Raw genomic sequence first — 21,566 nt, 5'->3', positions numbered from 1 at the left:
GAAGTAAGTCCAGTGCTAGAAGCTTCTTAATTAAGAAGGCAGCAACAACTGCAACATGCAGTTTAGTGATCCACCACATGGGTCAAAGGAACAAGAGCATTCAGGCAACAATACCAGCTGCAGAAGATCAGCCTAGCCTGAACTGGATATAGTTCTTCACTTTGTTCTGACATTGAAGAAGAACTAATCTCCTTCCTATCCCATTTACTTCCATTTACCTTGTGTGTTCTTCTAGCTTCTAGTCCTGATGACAGCTCTACCTCTTTTTAAAATTGATGCCAGCCACTTTGGGAGACAATAACAGTCTAAAAAGTTGCATTAAACAACAAATATATCAATATGGGACACCTGCATACAAGTCTAGCAGCATCTGATATGCTGATGCCATCATCAAGTAAACAGCCTGCTTTTCCACAATGGGGAGTGGTGCAGCAGGTAAGTTCAGGTGCACTAGTCAGAACTCTGCTCAGTGCTGTTGCTATAGGCAGCCATCCCACAAATAAGCTGGTCCCCACTAAGTATGCAATGTGGCCCATTGAGGGCAGCTTGTCTAAAGTTCCCCCAAACCTGGAGTAGGGACTGATAATCTATGAATCTGGTTCATACTTTTGCATCACACCACATTTTTATAATGCACTTCATAGACATGAATGTGATTTGTGATTTGATGGCAGATAGGGAGGAATTCTATAGGGGTGGGATTGAGGATCAATTAGGGTCTGTGCCTTTTATCTGTTATCTACAACAATGCTAGATCTAAAAAAAGCAAAGGAAGCTGTCTTAGTCCATTACAATAATTCCAAAATCCAGTCAGGTAATACCTGGTTGGGACTGGCCCTAATATTATCAGAATTACCAGGCTGGATATCAAGGAAATCTAGAGCTGTGTTTTTTTATGTTGGGAGTCCATGGAAATGGATGCAACTTGCAAGCAGTGATTTGATAGTGGCTTTGGGAGCATTCCATGTTTTATGCTATTGTGGCCATGAAGTGCTGAACCCCTTATTTTTTGCAGTATAGTTTGTGGAGGAATGCAAGCTGTGATTTAATAACAAATTTGGCATTTGGGGAACCTCTGCATGTTAACTTTAATAATGAAGATCCGTGCTTTTATGTCACACTACCATCACAAAGCACTGGATTTCTATACTGCAGTCAACTGATAAAGATGTGAGCTGTAATCTGGTGGTAGATTTGCGGGGAGGGCTTCCACACAAAAATGGTAAGGTCCGATCAGTATAAATCTTCCATTTCTCCCCCCTGAAAGTGCACATTACCACATGCTTTTTCCAGAAAGATTCATTGAAACCAACAGGATTTTTCTGAATAAATTTGCCGACACCTCTGCTGCAAAGTTATTCTGAATAGGTTAATTTCTCCCATTATACATACAAGCATACAAGGAGATTCAAAACGGCCGCAACGGAACCAGCTTTTCTGTCCCTGCAGTCTCTGCCTGCCTCAGATTATTCACCTGCTGCCATGTCATCAGTTCCTTCCTGACGGTAAAACAAGGCCACATAATATCTGTTTAAATTATATATACTTTTAAAAGTGGCAAGTTTCACATTTTGACGCCGTGTGGGTTCCTTAGCACGGTTTCTATTGCGGCGCTCTAGCCGGAACTGCGACTGGAGAGGGAAACGGGGCGCAGGATTCGGCCCCTGCTCCGCGTGGCGTCCGCCAGGCAGTGACCCTGCGGGGCCGCGCGCACGCTGCGTGTGTGTATACACGTGTGTTTACACATTGGGCCATGTGAACGTGCCAGCTGCTGCCCCTTCCCTTGTCTCGGGAGGCCGTCGCGGAGCAGCGACATTCGCGAGGCTTCTCTCCCCTGTGCCTTGTAAGCCCCTCAGCCCCGCCGCGAGACCAAAGCTCCCCGGCCAGGCCCTCCACGATGCTCCGGAGAGACAGGCGGGCGACCGACGAAATGGGGTCCTGCATCTTTAAGAGCCCCTTTGTCTCTGAAACATCCTTATTTACCCTCCTGTGATTCAACCAAACTTAACCCCCCCCCTCTTCCTCCCCCCGCGATTCACAAAGCCTACGGATGTCACAGCTCCGGGGGCGGAGCTAACGTATTCCCCGGACCCTCCTTCCGAGACTCCGCTTCTGGTTTTTATAGGATTTGGTTAGCTTCCGCAAGTGCCGTAAACTAGCAGTTCGGGGAAACAAGAGACGGCAAACGCGTCCGCCACGCCGTTAGGGCGAACTGTTCCGAAGAATCTTCGGATTCTCGGAAAAACTAAAAACAACAACAACCACCCCACACAATCTGACGCGTCACTAGCGTAAATCAGTGAGAGGGTTCCCGCTCTTTCGTGTTACGTAGATGACGCCGAGAAGAAAAGGAACCGTCCAAGAAAACTCTCGGGAGCCCCCTTGCGCAGGTAGCGTAAACTTGCTCGCTGAATGGCGACTCGTCGTAGGGCGGCCCAAGCCGGGGGTGGGAAGGAAATAGTGTGTGGCGGGCGGTTCAGCCAACGGAAGCGCGGGGCGGGGCGAGCTTGGTGGCCAATGGCGGTCGGGGGGGCGTGTCAGGTACCGGTTGGGGTGTCTCGCGCTTGGTGACAGCTCGCGCGTGCTGATGATGGCGGTAAATAAAGGGGCCGGAGGGGGGGAGGGGGCTTTACCCCCTTGGGGGCTCAAACCCTAAATGTGGGGGAAGTGAAAGACCCACACCTGGGGTGGAGAGGGGTCTTCATGTGCGGCCCAGGGAGGCTGAGGGTAGAGGGGGGGACTTGACCCCCGATTTGGGGTGGGAGGTTTGAGGGGGCTCCACCCCTTTGGGGCTCAAATTCCATATTGGGGGTGGGGGTTGTGTTGCTTTAAGCCCCTCCTTCCTGTTTGGAGGGAATTTTACCTTCCCGCCTGGCCAGGCCGACGGAGGGGAAGAGGTCTTGACCCCTAAGCAAGAGAGGGGCTGGAGGAGGAATCCCCCCCCCCCAGCCATATGGGAGGTTGCGCGCACCGAAAGGGAGGCGGGCATGGACCTCCTGTTGGGGAAAGAGGTCCAGAGAGCTTGCCCTGCGTGAGGGCAGGAAAGGGCACCAACCTTACCAACTGGGGAAAAAAGGAGAGCGGCTATGACAGGATTTGCCGCCCGTGGCTGAACAGGCAAAGGGAGCAGCCAACTAACTGGTTTTTTAAATGCTCAAGCCAGACTACCTCGGTTGGAGAGACACAGGGTTCTTGTACAATCTGAGCGCTAGGGGTATATCAAGCCCTTGTGGTTGGACAGGGGGAACCTGAAGGCTCAGACAGAGAAACAAAAGCGAAAAGAAACCCGAGGGTTGGGAGGACTAAGTCAGGAACAATTTAGAAATTAAAGTTGTAGGGACCCTTAAAAGAGGCATTGTAAGGGGAGAGGGGAAATTAAGGACTGGTGTGTATGGTATAGCTGCTGAGATCTAAGACAAGAAGCTCCCCATCTTAATGCTTGTGAAGTGAATAGGGCCCTTAATGGCTAGAAAGCAGCAGCAAGAGAGTTAGAAGTTTGAGTCTGAGGATGCCAGACTTGGAACAAGGATTGTAGTGAGGAATATTATTACCGTACTGTACATTGTTGCGGGTGCTAGCATAGGAAGCGTGGAAGAGAGCTAAAATAAAGATGGGCAAGCAGGGTGGTGCACGTTGGTATTGCTAAGCTGCGTGCAGTTCTTTGTTTGCTGGAAGATGTTTAGGTGGTTCACTTCAAGTGTGATGTTTCTAACTTCTTTTTTCAGAGCATTGTGCTCTGACTCGCATTGATCTATTATCCTTAATCCCACAGCATTTCCTTCCCTCTGCTCCAAGTTAAGAACATTAGTATGAAATCGGTTTGAGAGAAAGCATTGTACTAAAGTACTTTTGAACTCATTTTCGTTGTTGGTTTGATTATAAGTGTAGCAGTGCTGAAGAAGTTGTTCCAAGGATGGAACCATATGATGGAACTTGGGTGTCCCTGGAGTTAATGCAAATGAGAACACTTAGCCTTACAGGATGCTTCCAGCTTTTGTAATAACTCATTTGCAAACACTGTTTGTCACACAGCAACTATGCTATTGAAGTCAGTGCTGTTACGCTGCCCTTGCATGCAAAAAGAATGGGATGCTGAAGATAATGATTTTCATGTAGTGCTGTTCTCTCTCCTTTTATAAATAAATTGTATATATTACCACATTAAAGTTAAAGGAAGGTTTTACATGCTTTAAAAAGCATTTTTATTGAACGCATCAGCACATGTGAAAGAATGTTAAAAGTCTGTTTTATGTTACATTAACTAGTTGTTTTGCCAGATGAGCATGATCTTGTAGGGGGAAAGCAGCTAGTGAGGAGCTGTGTGTCTCATGCATACTTAAAGATTGCAGTGTTAAGCCTGAGGTTCTTGCTATTTCAGAATGTGTTGGTTCTTTGATCTTTGAGAGAAGGAAGTCTTTTTGTTTACTTCATCAAAGTTTTCCATTTTTCTACCCCCCCCCCAATTGTTAGTGGAAAAAGGGGTGGGGCTAAACATTAACTTTAAACTAGGTGGTTTGTTAAATGATGTCAGAAAAATAAGAGATGTCAAGTCAGGCATCTCTAGTTCCTTTTAATGTTCCTAAGCCTTTTGAGAAGCCTTGTGTTTTTCTTTGGTTGTGTTAAGTCCAATTTTATTGTGAAGAAACAAGTTTTATCCCTCCCCCAATAAAGCAAATTTGAATTTCATGCTAAAATGCTGAAAACTTTCAACACACTCACACTAAATTAGTAATATTTGTCAATGAAATTTTGAATTCCTGTTTGAAATTTACCGGTATTTTCTCCAGTTTATTTAGAACTGAAACGTTTATAGGATATAGGTAGGAAAATGTTTTATTTCTAAACAAAATGCAGAATATGAATGTACCATGTTTTTAACAATACATGTTTCTTCCTTGCCCCTTTACTAATCTGTAAAAAATAAATAAATCATGATTTCATGTTATGTTCATATCTATTCAAAATATATAGAAAAATAAAGGATATCAAACGTAATGATTTTACATAGGATCATTCAGATAGACTTTTAAAAGGCGATAACAGCAAATACATTTTAATATAATTTCAACTTATCAAATTTAAGTTTAGTTCTATCCCTTACCCCATATCAACTCATTTAAAATCTAAAACTTTTCTTATATAAACCTCCATCCCACCTTATACAGAAATAAAGGAGTCAAATTAAAACAGAGAATATGGACTTTAAAAAATATAGTTTTGTAAATTTACAAAAAATATATATATATCTCCAACTGTTTTTCATTTCTTTCTCTTTTATTCCTGAAAAATAGTTGGCTTTACCTGTGAGTCATTTGTATCATTGGCTAAACTTCTGTGACATAACCCCCCCCCCCTTGAATTGCAGATAAGAGGTTGGCTGATAGAGGAAGTTAAGCACTCAAGGAAAAGAAGTGAAAACTGAAGAATCTGGGTTTTAATGTTATCAGGGACATGTAAGAAGGAATTGGCAGAAAGTAATATCTGGCAGCACAGAGGGGCCTCCCCAATAATTTGACAGTCCTATTAATTTTAAAATAATTTAAATAAAATAACTGTCTGACTATATATCACCCAAAGTTGTACCCCATAATATTTTAGAAGAAAAACCTAATATAGCCTAACAAACAGAAGGAACTTGATTCTGTTGATGGGAAGAAGCAAGCAGGACTGCATTTGCAATGTACTCCTGAGTTTCACCAAGGGTGTTCTGTCATCTTTTGATAGCTGGTATTATTGTTAGAAAACTGAAGAAAATGCTTCAACATCTGCACATGTGCTCTTGTTGGGAAGGGATGTGGAGAAGACTGAATTTAGATTAAACCAATTAGACTAAATGTTTCTTTCATGCTTTTTGGCTTCTATTTTAAATATATTAAAACCTACAGAAAACAGCTTGCTATCTAGAACTGAATTAATATTGTCAGTTTTAGGTGCCCATGTGACTAGGCCTCTAGGATTATTTAAGCCCTACCTTGGTGATTAAAAGCTTGGTGATTAAAAGTATATTTCCTTGCTTCCTGAATAACCAGGTTAGGGCAGTGTTTTTCAACCACTGTTCCGCGGCACACTAGTGTGCCGCGAGATGTTGCCTGGTGTGCCGTGGGAAAAATTGAAAAATTCAAGAGAATTACTTTATATATAGTCAATATAGGCACAGAGTTAATTTTTTTAACATTTTCTAATGGTGGTGTGCCTCGTGATTTTTTTCATGAAACAAGTGTGCCTTTGCCCAAAAAAGGTTGAAAAACACTGGGTTAGGGCACTGGGAAATTTCTATAAAATGGGTGTTTTCTAGAGCTGGACTAACAGCACCAAAAGCCCATGGTAGACAAGATGTAGAAGATCTCTCCACTTCTTTCTTCTCCTTAAACAGTCATAGGGAGATTTTAATTCTCCCCCCAGTGCCATTTTCATGGATTTAATTATATCCCCCATCAAAAGGTGCTATTTGCCCAACCGGGGAGAACATACAGGTGTGTTTTGCCCAGTGGGGTAGTAGCAGCTTTGTGTGTGTGACACTTTGAGTTTGCGAAAACAGTATGCAATGCTGTGGCCTTTATCAAATGCTGCTAGCACCCCCCTCCAGTTGCTTTTAATCAAAAAGGCAATGGCAGGGGATGTGAGTACAGATATCTCACATCTCATCTAGTTTAGTCCTGCAAGTACATGTATTGTATTGCCTTCTGTGTATATAAAAATTGCCTTCTGTGTATATAAAAATTGCCTTCTGTGTATATAAAAATTGAAATTATCAAAGGATCATACCATTAAATTTTAGATATAAGGCAGTTCGTATATTTAAGATACTAAGGCAAAATTTGCTAACCTAGTGTCTTCAAGATGTTTTGGACTACAACTTTTATTAGCTTCAGCCAGCAGAGCTGTGCTGACTAGGGTTGATGTGAATTGTAGTCCAAGACACTTGAGGGTACCCAGGTTGGGGAATAGTCTGTTGAGGAGCTCAGCTGTTGAAGGCCTCTTGCAAGAAAACCAGCATCTTGAACTGTGCTGTGAAAACAACAGGCAGCCATCATTGTTCTTCACATTGTTTTAAGCAGTACCTACATAAGGACACTCTACGGGCTCTTGGGTACCCCATAAGGGGAAAGGAGCAGGTTTTTTTTCTTATAACAACATGTTGATGCAGCATGTGTCTAATGACTCTTCCACATCAAGACGAAGGCTGTCATATTCCATTCCAGCTGTAACTTCTAAATAGCCTTTAATAATAATGATTCATCAGACAATTAAATCACTTCAATAACCTTGTGTGGTTATATGTTAATAGTTACTAGATCTAATTTTTATTTTAATAAAATTTTTATTGGGTTTTCAAAACAAACAACATAAAATAAACAAACAACAAACACCTTACAAACTATACAAAAACAATCATACAAAACACAAAAACAAAATCATCTATTTACCTTAACTTCTATTCTAAACTTATTTGAAGGGACTTCCCCCGTTCCCTCTTCTGCGTTCAATTCTATTATACTTTAGTAACTTCTTAACTAGTTTTAAATCACCACAATTCATATCTTAATCTTAACTCATCTTATTTCTATCACTTAATCTTATTCTTATCACATTATTCTTAACATCTTATATTTCTAACTTATACTAACTATAATTTCCTTTAAACTTCACTTCTTATATCCTACTTCAATCTATCATTGTGTTAGCTTTCGCCTCTCATATCAACTGATTTCACTTCAAATGTCCAATTTTTCACGTTGTTTCAAATAGTCTTTAAATTTCTTCCAATCTTCTTGCACCGTCTCCTCCCTCTGGTCTCGGAGCTTCGCGGTCAGTTCAGCGAGTTCCATATAGTCCATTAACTTTATTTGCCATTCTTCCACCGTAGGGAGCTCCTAGATCTAAACTGGAGAGAAAGCATTTCAGTTTTGTGCCCATGAGTGTGATTGGTGAAAAGTCTTCGAGGCTGCCACAGGAACCTAAAGATTTAGCAGCACCCAAAAACCCCCACACGAGTTACTAAGGGAGGACAAAGACTATCAATAATGGTTGTGCCCTGGGACTTCTTGAATGGGGTAGTGGCCTTGCCAGTCAGTAATTAGATTTCTTACTTGGATTTCACTTCTATCTGTTCATCCTTTCCCAGACCCCACTAGCAATCAGATGCTATATAAGAATCGTGATTGCAGCGTCATTTTAAGCCCAAGTCTTGGGCAAACTTGGATGGTTTGAAAGCTCAGAGTACATAAGCACAAAAATAATAATAAATAACAATGATAAGGAGCTAGGACTGGCACACTCACTCAGCAAGTGGATGCCCTTTCCATTCCCCAACCTGACTGTTGTTTCTCCACATAGTAAATCCATGTTGTTAATGGCCACTTAATACAGTGGTACCTCGGTTTATGAACTCGGTCAATACCTCGGTCAATTCCGGAAGTCTGTTCTTAAACAGAAACCCTTCTTAAACCGAGGCACACTTTTCCAAATGAGGCCTCCTGCTGCCAGTGCCCTTCCACCATTCAGCTTCCGTTCTTAGACCAAGGTAAAGTTCACAAACCGGGACACTACTTCTAGTTTTGCGGAAATCGTAAACCAAATAGTTCGTAAGCAGGGCTGTTCTTAAACTGAGGTACCACTGTATAGGATGGATTTGCAGTACAGATTTAATGTAGGAGCTACCTGTGCAGTATTACAGTTCCAACCTCTAAATATAAAACTGCAGTGGAGGAGAGATGAAGAACTCTCAACCTCCCCCTCGTTATTTTCTGGTGGTACACTCCATTTCACTTTAGCTTAACTGTAAACATTGACTGTCTGTTGCCTGTCAGTCTACAGCTTCCATAGCTACTGGCTGAACTGCTGTGATGTTACAGTAGCCTGGAGGAGAACTGGATAGGCATGGAGATTAGTGGAGACTGAAAGGAAGGTTGGAAGGAAGTAAAAGGGACCCCTGACCATTAGGTCCAGTCGTGTCCAACTCTGGGGTCGCAGCGCTCATCTTGCGTTACTGGCCAAGGGAGCCGGTGTACAGCTTCCGGGTCATGTAGCCAGCATGACAAAGCCACTTCTGGTGAACCAGATCAGCGCACGGAAATGCCATTTACCTTCGCACTGGCGCGGTACCTATTTATCTACTTGCACTTTGACGTGCTTTCGAACTGCTAGGTGGGCAGGAGCAGGGACCGAGCAACAGGAGCTCAGCCTGTCGCGGGGATTCGAACCGCCGACCTTCTGATCAGCAAGCCCTAGGCTCTGTGGTTTAACCCACAGCGCCACCCGCGTCCCCTTGTACCAGGTCCTAAATATAATGGATTTGGGGACAAAGGGGGGCAGTGAAAACAGCAGAAGGCATAGAAAAGAAATGTTGGATGCAGGGGGACTAAGAGAACGATAATGAGAGCAGGCAATATGCTTAGGGAAGTGGGGACTGAGGAAATTTTACTAAAAGGTCAGTGGGTGGAATCCTCCCTACCCCCACCCCATTGTGGATTCAGTTGCTATGATAACACAGTATTCTGGTGGAAGCTATTTCACATGGAGAAAGGCACAGAAAGAATTATGTTCTTTGGATGGGAATGGATATTGGAAAGGCAAAGAGGACTGTGGAGACATCCATACAGTGGTACCTCAGGTTACATACGCTTCAGGTTACATACTCTGCTAACCCAGAAATAATGAAGAATAATCTGAAGAAGTGTGCATGCACACAAAAGCTCATACCAAGAACAAACTCAGTTGGTCTCTAAGGTGCTACTGGAAAGAATTTCCTATTTTGTTTCGACTATGGCAGACCAACACGGCTACCCACCTGTAACCAGAAATAATGCTTCAGGTTAAGAACTTTGCTTCAGGATAAGAACAGAAATCGTGCTCTGGCGGCGCAGCAGAAGTGGGAGGTCCCATTAGCTCAAGTGGTGCTTCAGGTTAAGAACAGTTTCAGGTTAAGAACGGACCTCCGGAACGAATTAAGTACATAACCAGAGGTACCACTGCATTTCTTAGTAGCTAACTGAGGATGAATTAGCCCCAGCAGTTCAAAAAATCTCAATTATACCATTAACTTCTCTAACCTTCGTTTGTCTGGGAAATGAGTGTATGTGAGTATTCGATGTGCTGTACTTGAGGCAAATCTGAAGAGTTCCAGGTGAGGAAGTAGAATTGAGATGGTTCAATATATAATTTTGCAGCGAGAGTGAAGCTGGACGCAGTGAGAGTAAAACCGACTGTGTGCTGCACATGTACATGCAATTCTTTTAAAGCAGCTGCCACAGGAGGAAAAGAAATTTCACTAATCACTGAGCAAGCGCCAACTTGACAATGCAGGTTCTTGGGAAGAGTACCATTGAAGGCCCTGTATATATCCAGACGGTAAGCAGAAGTTGATGCCTGACCAAAAGGAGAGAGAAAAAAGCATAGAGGCCTCGAGGAGGCAGAGCCCCAGCAGACCATTCTCAGTGAAAGCATTCGTTCCAATGTTTCATGGGCTTCAACTAATGCTAATTGTGAAATGTTTAGGAAATATGTAGTGCAGTAAATGATAATGTACTACACAGTTAGGTTGTCTGTTGCCCAGGTTTCTGGAGGTTGATAAACATACTTTTGACAGGTTGCCTAACTTTTTTGAAGCATTAGCTGGATGTTTTTAATAATTGGTAGAAAGAATTGTCTTATGTTTATGTGACCTAATGTCCTGTTAGCAAGGCTCACTGGGGTTTGGCTAGAATGGCATTTGCAACTGATGTAGCTGCTTTGAGGGTCCTGTGGTAGAAAAATGGGATCTATTGACATACCAAATCCTTCATTTGGTCATTTGAAATTTCTTTAGCATTCCCTTCTTGACCCTACCAGGGTTTTACTGCTTTTTCTTTTTAATTAGGTGTTCACTGAACACCTCTTCATACAATAATCTAGGCACATTCATACAATAATCTAGGCTCTTCTAAAGGTTGTGCATGCACACTCAGGTACTAGAGAAAGTATGAAACCCAGAATGTGCTGAAAGCCAAACCTTATTTTGGTAGTTAGAGAAGGTTTCTGACCAAGAATTTGGGGTGAGGGAGTGGAGGAACCACACAAGCCTTTCAGGCTGCTACAATATACCCAGGTGGTTATGTGAACAAAGATCCTTAACTTTAAGCTACCGGTATTTTTACTAGCTATTAGAGGCAATATATTTTAAGAATGGTTTAGGATAGCCTAAATGGGCCTTTTTTCTTGCTTGATTTTAAAATGTAGATGCAGATAAAGTTTTCAAAATATCTTTAAGGACTTCTGTGATAAGATCATAATTCTCTTAGAAGTGCTGGATCTTATTCAGCAAACATAGTGGAATGCTATTATTATTATTATTATTGCTGCTGCAGCTGAATCAGAGGTTGAGCCGGCAATAGATACACTCCAAGTTGCATCTAGTTGCCTGCAGCCATACTGTGCATACTCAATATGCTTCTGCCTGCATTGCAAACAAACAAGAGTAGCAATCAGAAGTTGCTTAAGTGTATGTAGGTACTATGATTGCTTCTGCCAAAGAATGCAGAAGACTGGGAACATCACAGATGGAAACATGCTCTAAAACCGTGCCATTATCTTGAAATATTTGCCTTCATTGATTCATTACAGTGGTGTATCTGTTGTTTCACATAATTTCAGTTAAAATTGTACTGTTCAGTGACAGCTTTTGCTACTTGCTGAATTAAGTCTCTATTTTAATAATTCATACCGATTGTATGGTTTTGCATTTAGGAATGATTTCCCCCCCCCCCCTTCTTATAGTATCACATTTAATGGTTTCATTGTATAAGTATCCTGTGGACAATGTACCGGTAATTAGGTTTTTATGGAATCAGATTTTGCTGCTTCCTTTCACTTTTGCACACTCTTTGGGCAAGAAAAGCTTTGACTGGTAGAGAATTGTGCATCACAGTTTAAATTATGTCTAGCCTCCTCAATTCTTTCTGAAATGTGATAATGAAGTGTTAAGATAACTGTTGTAGTTCTTGCTTTGTGAATGAGTAAAAACTTAACATGTTTGTTCTGTGTTCTCTGGTAGCTAGTATTTCGAACCACACAGAATGTTGTAAAATCTTGGATAGATACTAACTGGTCTCATAATCTGACATGCCTGCTTATTTAGTGAACAACAGTATAAAGGTTCTAAATTTTAACTCAGTTTATAAATATTGCATATGGGATTAACATACCTGAAACTTTCGTTTGCATGAATTTTGTTTCATCTAAAGCAGCCATGGGGCAAAGAGTGTATTTGAAGACCACTACTTTTTTTTTTTTACAAATTACCTTCTTTTTGAAAGTCAATCAATGTAGTCCCTTACTGTTGAAAGAGGTATACTAAAACTATATTTCATTGCCAAGCTTAGAGAATTTTAGTAAAGAGGTCTAACCTGTTTTAACAGGTTTTGTCACACTTTGTGATGGAAAAGGAATAAAAAAGCAGACAACCCATATCAATTTGCAGCTGAGCTGTTGGCATACAACAAAATTAAAAGTTCATGACGCCAAACACTTGTCCTTGATCAGCAGGCTGTTAATGTGCTTCTCTCCCTTACTCCCAGTCCCACCCCATGGTCTTATTTCAGGGAAAGCTGAGTTGCAGTGTGAGGTGCTAAAATAAACTTTTTTTAAAACAGTGTTATGAAACTGTCTCAAAATATTATATACAAAACGTGCTTGAAATTGGTAGTTTTTAAGGACAGGATTAAAAAGGTTAGGGTTAACTGAGAAAATTGAATTCTACTTCAGTGTTTATTATATCTATCTGTTCTGAATGATACTTCTACCCAACTTTTAAAGATAAAAAACTGTGCATTTAGATAGCCCCTGGCAAGCTGGAAAAAAAGATATTGGTTCTTTGTAGTCTGATACAGAACTCCATTGTTTAATCTCACACCTGGTAATGTTAGCACTGCTATGAAGGCTGAAAACTTTCATTGTTGTTGTTTAATCAATTGTATTCAATACTAGTCCTACTTGGAGTTGACCCATTGAAATTTAGGAGCCATTGAAATTAAGGAACCTAAGTCATGCCCATTAACTTCAGTGAGTCTGTTATGGGGTATGGAAACTTTTCTGATGAGATAACATATCATTTATCTCTTCAACCCCTGATGGGCCAAATTTAACAGGTGTGTAAGGCTGCCCATCTGTCCATCCCCTGACATCACTATGACATCAGGTGATGCTGTGCTTTGAAGTCCCAGAACTTCCAGTGTTGTATGAAAGCCTTTTGCTGTTTGCAGAGGGCTTTCAGACAGTTCATGTGCACCTATTTGAGCCTCTGGAGGCCCAAATAAGAGTATGGTGGCAGTGGTGGCGGCGCTGCCTGAAAGAAAGCCTTTTGCAAAAGCAACTGTTTATGTGCACTCCCTATCTACTGTTTGGGATGGGGGCAGCCAGCTGCCTTTGGGGAGTATCAGCTACCCACAGGAGAAGTCCCATGCACAGCCAATCTTTCCAAAAGACAGCTTCTTCCAAAAGGGGCTGCTTTCTTTGGCTGCGCATTCCTTTTCCCAAGAGGGAACAGGCACACACAACCAAACTGAGCCCTTTGCAAGTTGCTCCATGTTGCTCCTTTCAGATTCTGATTTTGAAAGTTGAAAGGAGCTGCTTCAAAGAGCACCAGTGGGAGGAAGAAGAAGTGGTTTCCCTTCTTGAGGAAGGCATGCTCCTACTGCCCAACAGCTGAAGGGCAGGTGGGAATGCCCTTGCTGCAGCAAATGAACGAGGGAGCCCACTTTAAGCCCAGGTAGTCTCAATAGCTAGAAGCAGCTTTGGCCAGCTATAACTGTTCCTTGGCCAGAGGACATTGACCACAGTAGTGTAGGCATTGGTGACTTCAAGGCTGGATTGCTGCAATGCACTCAATGTGGGGCATCATTTGTGCTTGACCTGGAAAGTCCATTTATTGCAGAATGCTCTGGCATAGTTGCAGACAGCAATTCGAGACCCTGTCTGTATAAAACAATTTTCCATGCGGCCCAGCCTGGAGCTAGAATAACAAAAAAAAAAAAGACACAAACTTTCTCCTCCTTTAAAACCTGCTGCTGTGCTCAGCAGAGTTTCATACACCTTGCCACTCTGTTCTGCCTCACTGCTCCACGACCAGAAATACATTTGCTCTATACTGTAAATCTAATTAAACAATTTTAATGCTGATAGCATTTCTGTACTGTATTCAGGCAGAGTGTGCAATTTCCCAAAAAACACATTGTGTTGCTTGGCCAGTTTCATGTACCCATTTTTGCTTAAAAAGTTTCTTTTCATTGTATCTGATTTCCATGTTGAGTGTTTTCTGCTTATTGCATCAGTTTTTCAGTACTGCTTATCTCTTGGTTGCTAACCATTTTAGTAGCTCTGCTTTTGTAATTTTAAAAGCCATCTGATAGATGGAAAATAATCAGGTGATAGAGATAAGGCAACAGCAAAAGCTTTTCCTATTTAAGTTTTGTGTGCTAGGCTGCTGCTAAGGCACAGGGCCAGTTAAAAAAGTGGCAACTCTACTTGTCCATGCCCAGATCTGCTTAGGGGTAGCAGTGTATGTGTCTTCATCTTATTTTCTGAGCATGTGTTGAAATATTCTTAATTAAATATGCTTATTAGGAAACTTGTTCCATCAATTTAGTGAGAATTACTTTTGAGTGACCATGTTTAGGTTATGTTTGCCTTAGCCCTGCCCCTTTTCCCAAGGATCTTAACTCTGATTTCACTGAGCTTTGTGTCAGATAACGAGCCTAATATAACAAACATAATTAATGCATGAAGGGGTTAATACCACAGAGTAGGCTGTCTTGCCCTTTCCCTTAGGAGGAAATGGGTAATCAAGGCTATTGTTCCCCTCCCAGTGTACCTGACAAGCTCAGTTTGTGAGGAGGTATGAGCTAGTTCAGGGGTCAGCAAGGTTTACCTTGCCTGGACCGGTTCACTCCAGCGGAGATCCTTCTGATTGCGCATGAGTGCACCTGCCCGCAATTTTTGGCATCTGCGTCTGCGCAGACACGATTTCCGGTGCCGCAGAAGTTTGTCCCTGCACCGCGTTGTGCCAGTTTAGCGCAGTGTGCAGGGACTTGCCAAATGGGCAGCTCGGTTTGGTGGCAGCTCATGGGCCAGTTAAACGGCCCCCGTGGGCCGCTTGTGGCCCATGGGCCTTAGGTTGCTGACCCCTGAGCTAGTTGCTCCAAGCTCAGACTGCATATTTCTTACAAGCCACCCTTGAGTTCCTATATCAGTAATTTAGGAACTTTCGCCACTTTGTAACTAAGCCAAGTTTGCTGTGTGAGCAACTTTTTCTAAATGCTGTAGGAAAAGCACATGAATCTGAGCTTTGGAGAGTTTGTAAGTAAATCATTTTTAGCTTACCAAACGTGGTGTTTTTCTATGCTAGGGGAAGAGGAAAACTTTGCAAGGAACTTGGAAGGGCACATTTTAAAGGTCTAAAGGTTGTGAATATATCAGACAGTGCTTCTCCCAGTATGTCACCCTGCCCTCTCCCACATTTCAGGTTCATTTGAAGAGTTCCTTTTTTGTTTACCATATATGCGAATATTGAGGCAGAGCTTTCCCTTAGGCTTTTATTAATGAGCTTCATTAATCATCTTAGGAAGTGTGTAACTTCTGTATTGACATACATATTAAGATCAGGCTTACGTAATCCTGTTCAGGATCCTGTTCAGTTGAAGTCGTATGTGGATATCCTGTAGAGTACCGGTAAATCATCTCTTCTACACTACAAAGGACCATAGTGTTGTGATTTTGCTGTCTTGTACTGTATTGTTTTGCGACTGATGGATATAGTTCTGGTCTACTCTGTATATTGTTTAATATACTGTTCACCACTTTTACAAACCTTTGGGCTGAAAAAGAGTATATAAATAAATTGTAATTGTCTTGACATGGTTAGAGATATGCAGCAAATGGGAAAAGTTTTTCTCAGTCTTATATTGTTTGCATTAACAAACAGTGCATGTAGTAATGTAGCATTCTTTTTTTTTTAAAAGGTAAACCCATATTCCTGTTCTAATCTCCCTCTTTTATGCCTACTCAGAGGAAGTGCCAACAACCATTTATGAAGCAGTAATTTAAGATTACTATCCAATATTTATGGTTTTGCCAGGTTTTGAGAATAACTTTAATACTCCTTTGCTTCCCCAGAGTTCTGATCAGGTACCTGGCAAAACTCTCTTTTCCTCACTGCCTGAAAACATATACCAAGTGGTTATATGCAGCAGGTTACCACTGTGTAATGGTCACCTGTATTATCACCATCATCACCCTCATTATCATCATTATCATTATTGTGCCAAAAATGTATATTCCCTTTTACTATGAAAGATATAGGAGTTGAGTATTCAGGATAGACACTTCGTTTGTTAAATTGAAGTAAGGGCCAAACTAGATGTTATGTGGCGTGATTCAGACAAGGAACTCAGCATTGCAAGGTGGGTTTTACTTGGGCTTAATCCTGTGCAATTTTTCCAGTTAAAATGATCTCTCAAAACTTCTGGTTTTGAGACTGGTGCCATAACAGGGCTAAAGTAAGAGCTATTATTATTATTAGTAGTAGTAGTAGTAGTAGTAGTGCTTTTAATGGTAAGCAGCATTTGAGAACTTTTGTGAATTGTAAATCTCTTGTAAGTTACTATATATACTTGCTTATGGCAATGTAAGAAAAGTTCAGATTGGTATATCTTATTCTATGGCAATTGTTTTTCTATTTCACCAGATCTTTGCCATGTTGTTGTCTTTGCTGCGGAATTTTTTAATGCAGCCAAGGTTCCAGGGGCATGTTATAAGACAGCCTTTTTAAATATATGGAACCCCAGATGTTGTTGGACTACAGTTACCATCATCCTTCGTCACTGACTGGGGATGATGGGGCTGTAGTCCAACAACATCTGGGGACCCAAGTTTGAATAATTTTTCCCCCTAGTGTTGAAGCTCAATGCAGGGCACTTTTGTGACCCTTGTGCTTCCTAGACTGAATGTCTGTCTTAGGGGATGGGCTCAGTGACAGAGCACATGTTTTTCATGCAGAAGTTCTGAGGCTGGATCCTCAGCATCCCCAGGCAGGGCTGGGAATGTCCCCTTGGAGAGTTGGTGTAAACAATACAGTCAAACCTCAGCTCCCTCCGTTTTGGAACATTTCAGATCCCGAACGCTGAAAACCTGGAAATAAATGCTCCGGTTTTCTAACGTTTTTCAGAAGCTGAACATCCAACACAGCTTCCGATTGAGTGCAGGAAGCTCCTGCAACCAATCAGAAGCTTTGCGTTGGTTGCCGAACATTTCGGAAGCCGAACGTTTGACAGCCGAGGTTTGACTGTACTGACTAAAATGAACCAATAATCTGACTATATAAAACAGCTTCCTATGTACCTTAGAATACAACCAGCACTCTGTTGCACTTTGCAATAGGCATTTTTTTTCTTTCAGGGATGTTTATAATCCATTGGTGATCTTCTCAGTCCCTAATAGCTTCTAAAACAAACAAGGACTCCCCAGAATCCTGTTCTGTGGGGATAAACTGTATTCAGATTATGATGTGAGGACCTGAGAAATTCTCCATTTTCATAAAAAGTGTCACACAGCCTTAATCAGTAAAAGTTGTTAGGTATTGAACTGCTGATCATGGAAAATAAAATAAAATGTTATCATGGCAGATCAGTCTGGTTACTACTTTGCACGAAAGAGGGGATGGACATACGTAGTAACATTGCCTGCATTTGTATTATTTCTATCCATTCTGTGGAAGCTCAGATCAAGAAATGTGGGCCACAGCTGTTTGCCTGCTTATATGACTGCCATGGGATAGCAGCTGAGCAATTTTAACAAATAGTGAATATGGCTATTTTTCCTTGTTCTGTATGCTTTTCTGTGAAGTGCTGCGCTGCATTCATATTCTCCGAGTTCGTTTCAGTGGGTGGCGTTAGACCCAATTGAGAAATGCTGTCCTACAACTGAATTTACTCTCTCTCACACACACACAGACAAGAAAACCACACAAGATACATTTGAATATGTTTATATTATTATTGGTTTTAAAAAGTCAGAGGGTGGAAAGCTTTCCTATGGAATCTCTTGAGCATTCAGATGACTTAAGAAGTGACGTGTGATCAGAAATGTTAAATGAATAATTTGAGAAAGGAATCTGGTTTGCATTTCTGTTTCACTAGTGCTTTGTTCTCTGGGCTTCTTTGAAAGTTCAGCAGCTGTGACCCCAAATAGTCTTTATTCCAGTTCCAAAATAATCCCAAAATAGTCCTTCATTTTAAAAAAGCAACTAGATTAAAGCATTCGTCTTGGCATAAATGTGGTGTGAATGGGTTTGACACTTGCTCTGGTGCTATGTGTATTTAAATAAGGGGTGGATTTTAAAGCAACAGAGATTAGCATTATGGTTCTAGAGACTAATCAAGTTGTACACTGAACATGCACTGTCATAAAGCAATATATATGGAATTTGTAGATAACGTATGGACATTTCTGTCTGATTGTGGAACAGCAATTTGAAAGTATTTATTTATTCATTCATTCATATGTTGCCTTTCTGCAAGCTGGTCATTTTTATAATAGGTCAGTAAAGCCAGATGAATTCTGGTACTTTACTTGTTTAGCAAGTGAGATTTGAAATGGAACAACCAGATTTTTAGCATTATTTGCTGGTGCATTTTAGAGCTTGTTCTGATATTTCCATTCATTGCAGTCAACTGTTCTACCACCAAGTGTGTAATCCTATTTAATACCATCTGAAGCATAAACGTGATCAGGACAGAGCTTTTAGTATCTTTTTTTAATTTATTCAGGTTATTGCATGCTTAATGAGGAAATTATTCTCTGGGACAATTGCTCACATTATATATTGGGTAACAGTCCCCCCCCCCCAATTAATTATTACAAATAAAGATAAGAAATGTGAAGAGAATTGCTTCACTCCAAACTGGTTTTGGAACTATTAAAAGGTGAGGGTCTGTCCCAAGCTAGAAGTTCTCCATCCATCCAACAGGGTCAGAGTTTCTGGGATAGAAGCTGTATATGTGTATGTGTGCGCATGTGCATGCACTTTCATCCCCATCAGAAATTATCTTGCTAGCTTATCACCCGTTCCAGGTGCTAATTACATTACATATTTCATCACTGTCCTGTTTTAACTGGGAAATTAAATAACAGCTTGGTACTCTTTTTCATTGTTCCTCTCACTTTGCAGCGGTATATGCATGGCTTCTCTCAAAGGTCTTGCACTACTGGCTTCCTGACAACCTTCCACTTTATATTGAAGTCCTTGAAATTCCATGCTTTTAACGACACTTCTTGAATTCAGAATTCATTGCCTGTGAAGGTTTGACATGGCCTGTCTACTTTTATTTTAAAAAACTAGACCTGGATACATTCTATGTACTGAGCCTTGACAGATCTGTATTTTTCCGTGGACTGTTCTTTTGAACTATGGCACATAATTGTGCTTAGCTGTAAACTACAAAGGCTTACTAATTGAATTACAATAAAGGATCATTCTTTGGCACAATTCCACTAGATTTGAAGTGTATACAAATATTTATATATTTGTTTATTTATTTATTTGCAAAACCTGGCATACTACCAACATTAAGGAAAAATATAGTGCTGAATAGCATGAAATCAAGAATAAAATTACATTCATAAAACATGTACAAAATATATCACAAAGAATTAGATCAGATTAATACATCACTGTAGCTGGATCACCCCTCAGAGAAAGACTGGGTGAACAGTTGAGTTTTAAGTAAACATCTAAATGCCAGTACTATAGGTGTGTGCCTGATGTTCATGGGAAGCACATTTCAAAGGGCAGCTTCTGCCACATGAAAGATTCTGGTCTTAGTGGACATAAGACAAATTTCAGGAGCATAAAGCACTACTAAAAGCTTCTCTCTTCAGGATTGAAGCATCTAGGCAGGGGTACAACGAGGACAGGCGTTCCTGGAGGTAACTGGTCCCAAGTTCAGGACTTTATTTGCCAGTGACAAGATCTTAAACTTGCCCCAGTAGCATATTGGAAGTCAGTACAGCTCTTTCAACATAGGGTTTATGTGATGTTAATAGGGCACACCCTTCAACTGCCTTCTTGAAGCATTTTACACTAGATGCAGTTTCTGAACAACCCTTAATGTTACCCATGCCTAGATTACCATAGCTAAACTATCCCAGTGTTTCACCAACTGAAGCTAGCAGAAAGCAGTCCTAGCCACTTGGGCCCCCAGTGAGAAGCATGGATCGAGGAGCACCTGCAAGCTGTGTATCTTCCCCTCAAAGGAAGTACAGCCCCATCCAGAACTGGCAACTGGCAACTAACTGATCTGTTTCCCAGACTTGGTAACTACTCATTCACAGAGCTTCTGTCTTACTAGGATTCAAGCTCAGTTTATTGGCCCCTGTCCAGTCCACAACTGCATACTGGGCCAGTTCCTGCACAGCCTCACCTAATTAAGAGGCTATGGAGAAATAGAGTTTCATTGGAGTATTGTTGACAGTGTGCTCCAAATCCCTTAATGATCAACAGCTTCATGTAGATGCTAAATAGCACTGCTGATAAAATCATACCCTGCAAAACAGTGCTGTTGTCTTATTCAGTTCTGGGAAGATCTCACATGGACTCTAGACTAGAGGCATCACAAGATCTTGGATGGCACCATGAGATCTCAAAGGCCTCCAGAGCCCAGTAAGCAACGCAGAGAGCTTAAATGCACTTTCCACACCAGATGAACTTTTAAACTCTCTGCCTTATGCGATAGCGTACAGGTCGGCGGCCAAGCATGTAAAGCCAGCATAGTGTAGTGCAGTGATGACGAATAGTTGAGAGACCGAGTGCCTAAACAGCAACCCAAAACCTGCTTCTTGATCGCCAAGTGCCAATGCTGCAATTTAACTGGAATACTGAAGTTTCAGTTTAGAAAACAACGACTGCTACAACGCTAGGAAATGCCTTGCAGATTTCCCGATGGGTTGTAGGATTGTCTGCAAATGTTGTGGAATTTTCTAAATGCATTTTAAAAATTTGGAAACTATTTCAGCTGCCCAAAGTCTCTTTCAAAAACCTGCAGTTTTCTCTGCAAGGTTTTGCTATCACAAAACATCCTTTCTGTCGTTTTCCCTACATCTTGTGGTTGTCTGTTCAGTAATTTTATCCTTATTTGGGAAATCATGAAAAAGGGAATTACTCCCAGACAACATGGCTGTTTTGATAATATCCCCATCAGAGAAGGGCTTACCATGTTTGGCTGTGCACAGTGAAATTTGAAGACTGGCAGCTGTCAGATGATCTGTTCTAGAAAGAGAGTTGCAAAAACTAAGATACTGGGAATGGTATTTCCTCAATTTCCCTTTGAGAAACTCTTTTGTTTCAGTTTCACCAAGCTGGGCAATGCTTTTGTGGTTGGTGTCAAAGTACCGTCTGACACTTGGTGTGTGACACACAACACTTTCATCGCAGAGAAGACAGAACACTTTCCCATTGCGTTCAACGATCTTCCACTCTCTGTTCTTGCTTTTTCTTTTCTTTTTTGCTGTATTCCTTTTTGGGTGTTCCTGACTTGGAG

At 41.3% G+C, this 21,566-nt stretch overlaps 1 protein-coding gene across 6 annotated transcripts in view; it reads left to right on the top strand.

Annotated features, from left to right (window-relative positions):
- Positions 1-2,052: 2,052 nt before the first annotated feature.
- The window catches only part of USP49 (ubiquitin specific peptidase 49), a 47,972-nt gene continuing 28,458 nt past the window's right edge, over positions 2,053-21,566 (top strand). For 5 of the 6 annotated variants that reach the window (XM_033152694.1, XM_033152695.1, XM_033152698.1 and 2 more), the window contains exon 1: positions 2,526-2,596. The gene's annotated coding sequence lies outside the window, so the exon portion shown is untranslated. Of the gene's footprint in view, positions 2,391-2,525; positions 2,597-21,566 lie in introns of those variants that run through there. The other variant, XM_033152696.1, reaches the window with a different exon arrangement.

This window comes from Lacerta agilis, chromosome 6 (genome assembly GCF_009819535.1).
Source record: "Lacerta agilis isolate rLacAgi1 chromosome 6, rLacAgi1.pri, whole genome shotgun sequence".
NCBI classification, from domain to species: domain Eukaryota; kingdom Metazoa; phylum Chordata; class Lepidosauria; order Squamata; family Lacertidae; genus Lacerta; species Lacerta agilis.
Note: the sequence above shows the minus strand (reverse complement) of the source record. Positions and strands in the feature narration are given on the sequence as shown.